This window comes from Pipistrellus kuhlii, unplaced genomic scaffold, assembly GCF_014108245.1.
Source record: "Pipistrellus kuhlii isolate mPipKuh1 unplaced genomic scaffold, mPipKuh1.p scaffold_m20_p_5, whole genome shotgun sequence".
In the NCBI taxonomy this organism is placed as follows: domain Eukaryota; kingdom Metazoa; phylum Chordata; class Mammalia; order Chiroptera; family Vespertilionidae; genus Pipistrellus; species Pipistrellus kuhlii.
In genome coordinates this window covers 71,732,880-71,747,399 of record NW_023425551.1, presented here as the reverse complement: position 1 = coordinate 71,747,399, position 14,520 = coordinate 71,732,880, and the positions used below count along the sequence as shown (strand labels likewise).

The following is a 14,520-nucleotide window of genomic DNA, read 5'->3' as shown; positions in this document are numbered from 1 at the left end:
TCCTTTCTAGACTAAGTACTAACAAGCATTAAAATTTAGATCTTGATTTAGATATCTAAATCTTTCATTATTCTTTTCTATTTTCTTGGGGTTCTTTTTATATTCCCCACTTTATTTTTGCTAGATGATATTCCAACTGAGGGAGAACATTGTATTATGTCTGACACTAGGCCTTAGAGTCTGAAGTTTGGGTTCAAATCCTACCTCCACTACTTACAAAGGAGATGTTTCTGAGTTGCAGCTTTCACAACCTCAGAATGGACATGACTGGACCTCCCTCCCTCCTAAAACACTATGAGCATTAAGTTTGAATGATGATAGCACATTGTTTAGCGCCTGAAATATGGGTAGTGCATAATGAAAACAATTTGTACCTGTAGCATGATCAAAATAGACAGTGTTACCTGAACTACCAAGACAATAGTGTTGATTCCTAATCTTTTTTTGTCAGGATGCATAGGGCTTTTCAAGATAACATCTCTATAAAGAGTGTCTTTAAAGAGTTAGAAAAGATTCAGATGTAAAGCCCTCCAAACATGGCACTGCCCTGGAGAACTAGGAGCCATGTCTTGCAGTGAGTTATTTAGCCTCTCTGAAACCCAGCTCCATCATCAAGAAGCTAGAAATAATAATAAATAATAACATGACTTTATTGTATTGTGGAGACTAACTGGGATCTAGTATGAAGGCTTATGGAACATTTGGAAGGGTGGAATGAGGAAGCTTGTCAAACACTTTCTCCAAATGCAATGATAAAATTGGGGGGGGGGGAAAGCAAAAGACAAACCATTTTAGGACTCTGAAAAATCAAAGACATATAACAAATTGAGAAGTATTTATTCAAATACAAAGTACTGAGCCTGATTAAGAATAAAGGGAATCTTGAGCATTTTAGATGGGGGCTGCTCCCATCCTCCACTCCCAGGTCCATCAGCACAGTAGTTCCACCAGGAGGACAAGCCACAAAAACCAGCAGGTTTGCTGTTGGAGGGGGCCAAATTATTTTGGAGTGGAATGCAGAAAAACAGTGTAAAAATTAATCATCTTGGTGGTAAATGAATAAGAAAGGCCAACATTGTAATTATCCTGAAGCTGCAATCCTGGTAGGAGCAAGCAACAGACAGGTAGACTTGCCAAAAATTAACAGGGAGATTCAAGGAGTGAGAGAATCATGGTTGGACATTGATAACATCCTTAGAGGTCTGGAAGCGTACACACAAATGCAAGGCTGTGCATATACCTAGGAGTGACCATTCATACATCTCTGGCTGAACATGGAGTATAGGAAGCCAGACTTGATGACAGAGAGAGAGAGAGAGAGAGAGAGAGAGAGAGAGAGAGAGAGGGAGAGAGAGAGAGAGAAAACAGCTGAGCAGATACATCAGTGGCTACACACTTCAGGAAGACATACTTTATAATTAGTCCAATGAAGTCACTAATTAAGTGAGCAAACAAACAAACAAAGAAGCCCTCTTCTGGTTTCTCTCTCTCAAGCTGGTCAAGAAAAGAAGGAACAATGGTCACATCACAGAGGGGTGCAGCCTATTTGATGCACCAAAGCACCCGAGGCATGCCCAAGGACAAGACCATTAAGAAGTTTGTCATTCAAGTTCTTGACAGTTTTGCTCAGTGGGTAGAGCGTCGGTCTGTAGACTGTAGGGTCCTGATTCCATTCTAGTCAAGGCACATACCTTAGTTGCAGGATCCTGGCCCTGGTTTGGAGTATGCGAAAGGCATTCAATTAATGTGTCTCTCTCACATCGTTGTTTCTCTCAGTCTCTCCCTTTCCCTTCCACTCTCTCTAAAAATCAATGGGAAAAAAAAATATCCTTGTGTCAGGATAAAAAATAAAAAAGAAGTTTTCCATTCAAAACATAGTAGAGGCCTAGCCATTAGCGAATATCTTCGATGCCTATGTTCTTCCCAAGCTGTATGTGAAACTACATTACTGTGTGAATTGTACCATTCACAGCAAGGTAGTCAGGAACCATTCTCATGAAGCCTGGAAGGACCGAATACCCCCACAATGAGTTAGACTTGCAGGTGCTGCCCCACAACCACCATCCAAGCCCATGGAAGGAGCTAAGTCATTAAGGACTAAAAAAAGTTCTTTGGGAAAAAAATAAAATGGAAATTATATGAGAGAGAGAGAGAGAGAGAGAGAGAGAGAGAGAGAGAGAGAGAGAGAGAAGAAGAAGAAGAAGAAGAAGAAGAAGAAGAAGAAGAAGAAGAAGAAGAAAGAAGAAAGAAAGAAAAAAGAAAGAAAGGAAGGAAGGAAGGAAGGAAGGAAGGAAGGAAGGAAGGAAGGAAGGAAGGAAGAAAGGAAGGAAGGAAGGAAGGAAGGAAGAAAAAGGAAGAAAAAGGAAGAAAGAAGCAGCAACCATTCTTAGGGAGAGAAAATTGGAATTCAGAGTTGTTATAATATTTCAATAACAAAATTACAAGACATGCAAAGAAACAGGAAAATATGACTCCTACACAGAAAAAAATTAAAGCAGCCAAAACAAGCTGTCTTTGAGGAAACACAGGTTTTTTGATTTAGCCAACAAAGACTTCAAAGAAGATATTGTAAATATGTTCAAAGGGCTAAAAGAAACCATGTTTAAATAATTAAAAGAAAAGTATGATGATGACACATCAAATTGAAAATTTTTATGAAGAGCTAAATTCTACAAAAGAACCAAATTGAAATTCTGGAGGTGAGAAGTACAAAAAATTAAAGCCCCTTAGAGCCCCTCAGAAGCAGAGTAGAGATAGCAGTAGAAAGAATCAGCAAACTTAAAGCTAGATCAACAGAAATAATCTAATCTGTATAATGGAAAGCAAAGAGCCTCAGAGATCTATGGGAAATCATTCAGCATACCAACATAGGTGTAATGCCAGTCCTAGAAGAAGCAAGAGGAAATGCTGAAAAAGCACTTAAAGAAATAATAGTTTAAAGTCCAAAATTTTGATTTAAAATCTTTAAAAATCTAAGAAGCTCAACAAACTCATCTTATTAGAAAAAAATAGTTATACCCAGACACATCATAGTCTAACTATTGAAAGATAAAAACAAAAAGAGAAAAACTTGAAAGCAATAAGAGAAAACAATACATAATGAACACAGGAACAATACATGATTAAAGTTGAATTTCCACAAGAAACACTGAAAGTCAGAAGGAAATGGTTGGTATATTCAAAGTACTGAAAGGAAAAGAAGTCAACCAAGAATACTAGATCCAACAAAACTGTCCTTCAAAAGTGAAGGTGAGCCGAAACCAGTTTGGCTCAGTGGTAGAGCATTGGTCTGTGGACTAAAGGGTCCCGGGTTCGATTCCTGTCAAGGGCATGTATCTTGGTAGCAGGCACATCCCCAGTGGGGGGTGTGCAGGAGGCAGCTGGTTGATGTTTTTCTCTCATTGAAGTTTCTAGCTCTCTATCTCTCTCCCTTCCTCTCTGTAAAAAATCAATAAAATATATTTAAAAAAAAAAAGTGAAGGTGAACTCAATATCTTCCCAGGTAAACAAATATTGAGAGAGTTCATTGCTAGCAGACCTTCCTTACAAGAAATATTAAAATAAATCTGGGCTGAAAGGAAATGACACTAGAGTCCACATGAAGATATAAAAAACATTGGAAAAGGTAATTGTGTAGATAATTATAAAAGACCATCTATGTATATAAATCCCTAATATGCAAATTTACCAAACAGCTGAACAACTAGTTGCTACCATGTGCGCTGACCACCAAAGGATGTACGTGAAACATGGTGGGCATCAGCCATGGTAGGATGGTGGAAAAGGTGAGCGGGGATGCCAGACCAAGTGGGACACCAGTCACTGTCATTGGGGCAAGCCTCTGGTGGTTACTGAAAATTCTTTGCTCCAGTGTGCCACGGTCCCAGCTGGTGCCCCACTCGCACCCACCGCTGGTGCCGGTCCCAATTGCTCAGCACCATTAGTGGGTGTGAGTGGCAGTTGCTGGCCCCAATCACCCCTGAGGGCTTCTCCACCTCCCCCTGCTCCTGAGGGACAATTGAAGTAGCAACAACCGCTCGCACCTGCTGATGGTGCCGGCCCCAATTGCTCTGTGCCGTCAGTGGATGCAAGCAAGGCCAGTGCCATCAGCATGTGGGCAGTGGTGGGAGCTGGGCTGCCGGCAGACAGGGGACCAGAAGCCATGGTGGGAGGGGCCAGGTGGGGGCTAAGAGGATAGGCTAAGGCCTGCCCCTGTGCCCACTGCAGCTTTGTGGCCATAGTTCCTTTCAAGGTGCATGAATTCATGTAGTGGGCCTATAGTATTATATATTTTCCTCTTTTCTACTCATATCACATTTAAAAACATAATAGCATAGAAGAACATTTACAAAACTGTATTTTGGGGTCTACTAAAATATATATATATTAAGAATAGCAAAAAGGAGGGAGATGTTATAGACTAGAGCTATATTGCTATTATTGGAGTAAACTTTCAGTACTGTACTAGAATTAAGTTATTATTAATCCAAAGAGGATTTTGACAAATTTAGATATAAACTATAATCCCTAGAGTAACCACTAAAATTATTTTTAAAATTCAACAAAAACATTAAAAGAGCACACTAGAAAATATCTATTTGACATAGAAGGTGGTAAAGAAGAAGCAGATAAATTAAAAAGAGAATGAAACTTAAAGAAAACAAGATAATATGGCAGATATAAACCAAATTATATCAGTAATTGCATACTGACTCTAGTCAAAAGGCACAGATTGTTGGACTGCATTAAAAAATAAGATTTAACTATGTACTGTCCACAAGGGATGCACTTTAGATTCAAAGACACAAATAGGTTGACTATAAAAGGATAGAATAAGATATAATATAGAAACAGTAATCGTAAGAGAGGTATATTAATGTCAGGCAAAGTAGATTTTAAGACAAAAATGTTATTAGAGACACTGAGATATTTTATTATGGTAACTAGGCCAATTTACCAGGAAGATATAAAAGATAAAAGTTATAAATTTATGCAACACCTAAGAACAGAGTCTCAAATATATGAAGAAAAAATGACAGAATTGAATAGGTAATTTAACAAAAATAGTTGGAGGCCATTGATAGATAACTAGACAGAAAATTGGCAAGAAGCTAAGAAGGCTTGAATAACAGTACCAACCAACATGACCTAAGTGACCTCTATAAAATGTACCACTCAACATCAGCAGAGTGCCCATTCTTTTCAAATATATATGGAACAATCTCCAGGTAAGACTGCATGCTGGGTTGTAAAGCAAAGTGTCGATAAACTTAAAAGCATTTAAATAATTCAAAGTATTTCTCTGAGCACAGTGGCATTACATTAGCAAATAACAACAGAAATAAATATGAATAACCTCCAAATATTTAGAAATTAAATAACACATGTGTAAATAACCCATGGGTCAAATGAGAAATCACAAGGGAAATAGAAAATATTTTTAACTGAATGAAAACAAAAACACATCATCAAAATTTATATGATGCAGCCAAAGTGCTTAGAAGAAAATTTGTTTAAATGGAGAGATTGAGATATACTTCATGTACCATAAAATTTACCCCTTTAAAGTGTTGTTTAGTATATTTACAACTCTTTGCAACCCTCACTGCTAAGTTCAGAACATGTCATCATTTTAGAAAGAAACTTCACATCCATTACCAGTTTCTCTGTATTATTCTCTTTCCTCATTCCCTTGCCTACTCTAATATAATTTCTGTTTCTATGGACTGCCAGTTTTGGACATTTCATATAATGATACGTGGCCTTTTGTGCTTGCCTTCTTTCATTATTCACATTTTCAAGATTCATCCATGTTGTGGCATATATCAGTATTTCAATCCTTCTTATGGCTGAAGAATGCATTGTATGGATAGCCCACATTTTTTTAAATCCCTTTACCAGTTGGTGGACATGTGGGCTGTTTCCACATTTTGGCTTTTATGAATAATGCTGCTGTGAACATTATTGTACATGTTTTTGTGTGGACATGTGTTTTCAATTATTTTGGGTATATACCTAAGAGTAGAATTGCTGGAACTACAATATATATATTTAACTTTTTGAGGAACTTTCAAACAGTTGCCCAAACCAGCTCCACCATTTTACATTCACACCAGTGATAAAGGGCATCGATGGAAAACCCAGAGCTAAGAAAACTTAGTGGTGAAAGATTGAGAGCTTTACCCTTAAAGTCAGGAACAAGACAAGGATGTACCATCTCACTACTTCCATTCAGTATTAAACTGGAAGGTCCAGCCAGGAGAAATAGGCAAAAATACAAATACAAAAGTAAAGAAAAACCAAAGAACCAAACCAAAACAAAGCAAAGAAGGCAACTAAGTTGGAAAGAAAGAAATGAAATGATCTCTATTTGAAGCTAGAGATGACCTGCTCCTGGATAGAGAAGCCACAGAAAACATTTTAGAAGTAATAAACTAGTCCAGCAAGGTGGGAGGATAGAGTATCAATATGCAAAAATCAACTGTATTTCCTTTCTTTTGAAAAGACAAATCTGTGGCAAAGCTAAGTAAGAAAGAACAGAGGCATGAACAAACCATGAAAAAAGGGATGTAATCCTATATAATAAAAGCCTAACATGCAAATTGTCCCCTCCACTGGAGTTCAACCAGGGATCCCCAGTTGACCCCCCTACCCCAATCGGGGGTGGGGCTGGCTGGCCAATCACCATCAGCCTCCCCCCCCACCCCCCCGGGCTGGCCCAGCTTGATTGGGCCCAATTGAATTCATGCACCGAGCCTCTAGTTATAAATAAAACACTATCTTGAAAAATTTTATGCCATAAATTTGAAAATTTAAATGGCCACTTTTCTATTAAAGTATATTACCAAATTGACTCAGACTAAATAAGAAAATGAATAGGTCTATAACCATTAAAGAAATTTTTTAAAAAAAATTAGTGGCTTGCCCTGGCTTATTCTAAGGAAGTGTCTTCCAACCCTGGTGGTCTATGAGGATCTCTCTCCTTCCATGTGTCTCTCTCCCTTTCTTTGTCTCCCTCTCCCTCTTTTTCTCCCTCTCTCTTTGCATGAGTGTTTTGAATGTGCAGAATCAAAGCTGGAACTCTTTCCACTCAGAATTACAACTTCTGGGTGGGCAAATGAGAAGATGTGTGTCCAATGGGAAGCTGTTGGTCCAATGCTCTCTAAAAGGTTGGCATGGGAGCATTGATTTTTTTTTTTTTTTAAGATTGGTGCTCTAGCCGAAACCAGTTTAACTCAGTGATAGAGCATTGGTCTGCGGACTGAAAGATCCCAGGTTCGATTCCAGTCAGGGGCATGTACGTTGGTTGCGGGCACATCCCCGGTAGGGGGTGTGCAAGAGGCAGCTGGTCGGTGTTTCTCTCTCATCAACATTTATAGCTCTCTATCTGTCTCCCATCCTCTCTGTTAAAAATCAATCAATAAAATATATTAAAAACAAAACAAAACAAAACTAGCAGAGTGTGTGTGTGTGTGTGTGTGTGTGTGTGTGTGTGTGTGTGTGTGTAAGGGTCTGGCCACAGTTGGTTTTCACATGAGGGGTTAGGGGTCGAGTCAGTTTTTAACTCCTGAGATTCAGTGAAGAGAGGAGCGGTGGGAAGGGGCTGTGGGCACAGGCTGTGTGTGCCTCTCTCCATGGTGTGCACACAGAGGCTCCTGCAGGCCCAGAGAGGGAGGATATGTATTCTGCACCTGGCCTTGCACTATGTGGTCGTGGACTCCTCCCAGGTCTTCATGTAGAGAGGCATTCATTCTCAGGGGACTTCTGCTTTGGGTAGGATGTCACTGTGTGACCAGGAGGTTGTGGAGCAGGGCTAGTCTTTTGGAGACTCTCTGTTCTGTGCAGGAATGAAGGGAGAGGTGGGAGGGAATCTCCTGATGTGCTGAAACACAGACTCTTTCTTGAGGAGTAGAGCATAGGAAACGAATCCAGGTGCCTGCAATGCTGAAATAATACAGCGAAAGGTGTATTCCCTCCTTACAAAAAGAGACTGATGATTTTTTTTTTTTTTTTCTGAAACCGTATTACAGGGGAGAAAGAAATGTAATTAATCAGGGGTCGGGAGTGAGGGCGGCAGTGCCTAGGGGGACAGCCACCAAAGGGGACGTGGGTGCAGGTGGCAGGCGCACTTCCTTATTGAGGGCAGGGCTCTGTGCTCCCAGAAGGTGACTGGCTGGAAGTGGGGCGCAGACAGTGTTCCCATCCAGCTGTTGTTTTTCAGGTTCCGCAGGGTGGATTTCATTTGGTTGCTTTTTGCATTTTCTTTTTATCTTAGATAAAGGGTGTGCCTGGCCTCGCTGCTGTGAACAATCGCCTGATTGTTCGGAACCTTGCTTACCTGTGTGTGTGTGTGTGTGTGTGTGTGTGTGTGTGTGTGTGTGTGTGTTTTGCCATGACTCCTGTGTATTGGAAGTCTTCGGGGACAGATGATATTTATGAACGCTGTCCCGAGGGTATAATCAGGATGATTCATTCTTGGAACCAGTTTTATCCGTTAGGGATGCCGGCTGCACCCAGTTCACAACCGAACATACTTGAGATAGCTTCCCGCACCAACCTGCTCCCAGCATGGGGTCAGAAGGGCATGTGTTAGAGGCCTTTTCTACTCTCCCGAGGATTTTATTCCTCACGATGGAGCCTGGAGACTTCTTGAAGTGTTTGGACAAGGTGAAGACTGTTACGGAGTTGAGAAAAAAAAAATGTTTCATGCTTTCAGAAAACATACCCCCATAGGCAGGTTCCTGAATTTCATCATCAGAGCAATAACAAAGTTTCCTATTCATTCCCTGTCATTCTCGAGGTAATTGAGAAGAATTTCCTGATGTTATCATCTCTGTATTCATAGGACATCAGTTAGGCAGGCGCGGTGGAGATTATTAATCACCTTCCTCATTCTGCCTCCTCCCGCCCCCACCCCACAGCGGTCACCGGCAGAATGGGGAAAGGGAGGGCCAGGTAGTTGCGTAACATTCAAAAGCCCCTCCAGGGAGACAGGGTCAGACCCGGAGACCACAATCTGGGGGTCTAGGTTAGCGAGCTTTTGTTATATGTCCTGCCCCACCCAATAAAGCCCAGGTCTTTGATTGCACCCGAGACTTCACTGGTTGAGGTATGTATGTCTCACAGCTCCAAGAAACCCCCGTGACCTTGACAGAGGGCTGGCCTTCAATTGTGACAGGCATCACCTTACTGTCATTCCTGAGGACTCACTCTTGCTACTTGTGCTTTCCTTTTCTTTTTTCTTTATTTAATATATATTTTATTGATTTTTTTCACAGAGAGGAAGAGAGAGGGATAGAGAGTTAGAAACATCGATGAGAGAGAATCATCTATCAGTTGCCTCTTACACACCCCCTACTGGGGATGTGCCCACAAACAAGTTACATGCCCTTGACAGGAATCGAACCTGGGACCTTTCAGTCTGCAGGCTGACGCTCTACCCACCGAGCCAAACTGGTTTCGGCTTCTTGTGCTTTCCTGACTTTTCCTAGGGACGAGGGTCCTGGAGCACCTGAATCGGCCCATTCGTGGTTTTTGTCTCCCCTGCCGCGTTTTCTGGGGTCTCCAATGCCCATATATTAAGTTCCCCTGGGGAATTTCCCTGTTTTTGCTCTTTCCACCCACTCTGCCAAACCAGACATGCCACCAGCATAAGGATTAGGTAGGCTCCCCGTCCTATTTTGACTCATCTTTCAAATAGCTGTCTGATCTTGTCTCTTGGAGAGGAGACATGCGGAGCGTGGAAACCCACTGCAACCTGCACATCTGGCCGGCGGGTGGGCGGGTGGGCGGGCAGGCGGACTGGAGTGGAATTCCTGGATCTGTTCCTTGGCTGTGGTCTCTGGGGGTTACTCGGTGAATAACTCCACATCACATCACTTCACAGATAAGGAAGATGTCATCCCCACGGCATCTCTGATTGCGGCACAAGCTGCAGAAAGCCCCAAGCAGCTAATCTAGAACACGATGTTTTAAGCCACTGTCGTCGCCAGCCAGCTCTGAACATGTGCAGTGCACATGAGGGCCTCCTTTTCTCCAGGGCAGCCCTCATCCGTGGGACAACCTGGGGTGCCCTCTCCCCGGTTTTTTTAGAAGATGCAGGAGCTGGACACCGGGATATTCCTAGTGCAGGTCAAGAGCCCTTGGACCATTCCTTCCCCCGAACCAATAATTTATGTGATCTCAGCCAACTGGCCTCTGGGAGTAAATTCCTTATCTGCTAAATGGAAACCTGTCTGACATGAGGTTGGGAGGGATCTTGACTATTTTGGGGCACAGAGCCAGGATCCAACTGAGGCGAGCTGACACAAGGGATCAAACAAGCTAACAAGATAAAGTTTAATGGGAAGAGATTTAACACCCCAGAGAGGGGTTCAGAAGACAGCTGCACCAGCGAGGGATGGAGAAGAGCTAAATAAGCAGAAGCACCTAGGGAGAAGGGCTGGCTATTTCAGTTAATAGCAATGGAAAATGGGGATTCCAAAAGAGCAAGCGTGAACAGGGGCCACGTTAGCAGAAATGTAGTTCTCAAAACAAGGGAGGTGGCCATTGTATTGGCCAGACCAGCGCCGGAGACCCGAGTTCTGTTTGGAGCTTCACCCAGGAGAGGACAGTGGTATCCGAGTTGTATTTGGGGGAGACTGACCAGCATGGTGAAGGGCATGGAAGCCCTGGACATCTAGGGGTCAGCAGAGAGAATCAAGAATGTATTTTCCCATTTTAGCAGGACCTCGTAGTTACCCAAAGAATCAATAGCGACAAAAAGCAAAAAAAACTTGAAAAAGCAGTTTTGTTTTGCTTTTTTTCTCAGCTTAAGGAAGAACTTTCATTTCTGCTTTTTCTTTTCTCTTGTTTTTTCAAACTGTCCCTGTCCCCCCGGCCACCCAGCATCTAACAGGCCTCCTCACAGCAGCTAGAGAAATTTTTAGTTCGTATATAGTACACTTACATGGTTCAAAACCTAACCAACCAAGTAAGTGAACAAATAAACAACCAACCAAACTAACAAAAGTCATACAAACAAATACAAACACAGGAAAAAGCCTTCCTTGCATCCGTGTGATCTGGTGTGTGTGTGGGGGGGAGGGGGGGGTCTGGCATGGCCTTTAAGAGCACAGTCTGTGACGCCATGCTGACAGGCTTTGTGTCCCAGTCCTGCTGACTTCTAGCTGTGTGACCTTAGGCAAATTACTTCACCTCTCTGAACCTCAGCTGTCTCTTCTGAGAAATGAAGATAATGATACAGAGTTTTTGTGAGCATTAAATGAGCTCACACATGTATTTAGAATATTTCTTGGCACGCAGTAAATTTCACATTCAGGTTAGCTCTCTCTACTCTCTGCTTCATTCTTCCCTTTCCTCTGTAAGCAGCTAATACAGGGTGGGGCAAAAGTAGGTTTACAGTTGCTCACGTGGAAAACAATACAAAAAATTAATAAATAATGCAAGAACAAACTTTTGCATACTCTGAACTGTAAGCCCCACCCTGTGTTTTTAAAAGTTTCTTGTGTTTTCTTTCAGAGTTCCTTAATGTTTAAGGAACATTTAAGCAGATATGAATGCCAATTCTTTTTTGTTATCATTTAAAAAAATACCCCAAAGTACCCCTGGCCAGGTGACTTAGTTGGTTTTAGTGTCATCCATGCTCCGAAAAGTTGTGGGTTCCATTCCTGGTCAGGGTACATATCTAGGTTGCAGGTTCCATCCCCAGTCAGGAGAGCATATAGGAGGCAACTGATCGATGTTTCTCTCTGTCTCTTCCTCTCTCTCTCTCTCTCTATCTCTCTCTCTCTCTCTCTCTCTCTCTCTCTCTCCATCTCTTTCTCTCTCTCTTTCTCTCTGCTTCTTTCTTCCTCTCTAAAATCAATAAACATATCTTTGGGTGAGGATAAAAAAAAAAAATCCCAAAGCAGTTAGCATATTGTACACATTGTTCAGCACTATTATTATTTTTTACTTAATAGTATATCTTGGAGATTTTTCCGCATCAGAACAAAGAGAACTTCCTCATTCTTTTTCACAGCTGCACATATAAGGAAGAACTTTCTAACAATTAGACCTTGTCTGGAAATAAAACTCTGTCACTGGAAGCATTCAGGTGCAGACTAGACAGCTATTTCTCAGGGATGATGGGGCAGAGATTTAGGCCAGCGAAGCAGTCAGGCTAGAATACTTCTACTGTTCCTCCAACTAACATTTCCTGATCCTATGTTACGTTTTCAAAAAACTTAAACACAGTCAGAACGACAAGAAGTAGCATTGTTGTTTGTCTCGGACAAGTTCTGACTTGGGACTCAGCCAGCACCAGGGGAGTCGGACCTCAGGGAGGCAGGCTTGCAGGCCTCACCTGTGCCATCTCAAAACGCAGGCTCTCTGAGTCAAGGCGCGTTCACCCTCCGGCCCTGTCTAGAGCTCACCTGGCCCCGTCATTACCTCCCAGAGGGAAGAAGTGTTCCGTTCCAGGGAGAGTCAAGCACCTTTTGGCAGGCACAGTCTCACTGGAACATGTTCTTGATAAGACACTGGGTTTGCTCCCGATTTCTCAGCCTGGAACTCACCATCCTCAGCGGAGGCCAGCATGACTGGGTTTTCAACAGGCAGCACAGACTCCAAGCATTGCCCACCACCGGCTCTTTCCTGAGGTTCAATTTGAAGGGAGTTCTGAGGGGAGCTCTGCTTTCCTCTTATCAAGAGGCCAACAATCAGAGAGTAAAGGTCTGTGATTTGTAGTTGCCAAGGTGATAGGTGATTGTAGGTGATAGTTCTTGTGGTCCCACAGACCTCAGTGGAGTCTTTAATGTCCCCTCTAGAAATGAATCCTTTTGAGTCTTTTTATTCTACGGATCTGCAAAAATGCAGGCCCCGGTAAGGACAACAGTTAGTTTTCCAGGCACTAACTCCTCAGTGGGAGAAGCTGAAGACAGAGCTCCTCCCCGGGTGCTCAGACAGGCAGTAGGAGGGAGTGCAGAGGGCATGGGGCACGGGGTGGGGGAGCAGGGGAAGGTGCTTGAGAGGTGGGAGCTGGGGGCTGGGGGCTGGCTGGGGTGCAGGCCAGATGGGACCAGGAAATCAATCAATCTTGTTTACTTGTTAGGATTCTCAGCAGAGTGACCTGCAGCAGCACAGCGGCAGACACAGGGCATAAGATGCCCCCCCCCCACCCGCCCCCTGCAATCTCCATAAAGTACCCAAATAAACAATTTAAAAAAATAGCCATTTTCTATACAAACTCAGCCCCAAGGTAAGCACCTGCACCATTTTCATTCACTAATGTCATTCCTGAGCCCCTTGTTCTATGGAAACTCTGGAGCCACCATCATCCATTGGTTTACAGGGAAGTCCAGGGTGAATGTTAATGGTGCAGCTTCTATCGCAAGCTCCTTGTGGTCAGGGAGAGTGCCTTACCCTACAGCCACTGCTGCTGCTTCTGCCACCACTGCACCACCTCCTTTCCTCTTTCCCCCGCCTCTCCTCCCCTTCTTCCTTTTAAAGGTATAAATGCACTTTTTTAGTGCGTACAATTTGATACGTTTTGACACATGTATACACCCGTGAAACCATCACCACCATCAAGCTAATGAGTGTGTATCTATGACTCCCAAAAGGATTCTTTGTGCCCCTTTGTTATCCCTCCCTCCTGGCCCTGTGATGGTCACACAGTACATTTCAATGGTAGAAACACACTATGAGGTGGTGCTCCTGAGCACCTCTTTCCAACTCCGGGTCTCGGCTTGAGGTCGATAGGAGTATTTACACCACAGCAAATGGCGTGGGCTAACCCCCACATTTATAAGTTGTTAAAACTTTATCAGTGCACCTCAGAGGGCTCTGGAAGATGTCAACTCCATGAGATGAAAGATGCCTGGCACATCGTTCAGTGTTCAGTAAACAGTAGCTATGATAATAACGACTGGAAGTCTGAATATTTGGGTCAAAAGGCCATTTCTGCCCTTTTCCCCCTCTATAACTCTTCCAAGAGGGAGATTATGTTTTTGTTTGAAACAGTTTGTGTCTTTTCTGTAAGCTTTTCCCACTCCCCCAACTCTTGGCTTTTCTGTGGCGAGTGTTCAAGTGTGAGGTTAAGACTTAGACATTACAGCTGACTCTTGAAGTCGTGGTAAAAAATCATTCTCTAACTACCCTCTTTCCCCTTGAGAACCAAGAGGGAGAAAGAAGGCTTTAAACATTACTGTCAAACCTCAGAGGGAAGGTAGAGGAGGGGAGGGGAAAAAGAGAGAGATCAACCAAAGGATTTGTATACATGCATATAAGCCTAACCAGTGGTCATGGACAACAGAGGGGTGGGGGAATACATGGGGAGGGGTTTGGGATGGGAATGGGGGAATGAGAACAATTATGTGATACCATAATCAATAAAGAAATTTTATTTATTTATTTTATTATTTTTTAAAAATATATTTTATTGATTTTATACAGAGAGGAAGGGAGAGAGATAGAGAGCTTGAAACATCGATGAGAGAGAGTCATCGATCAGCTGCCTCTTGCATACCCCCCACTGGG

General features: G+C 42.8%; 1 protein-coding gene across 3 annotated transcripts in view; it reads left to right on the top strand.

Moving 5' to 3' along the window:
• Positions 1–14,520, top strand: part of RUNX2 (RUNX family transcription factor 2) — a 330,253-nt gene that overhangs the window by 271,668 nt on the left and 44,065 nt on the right. The window lies entirely within an intron of this gene.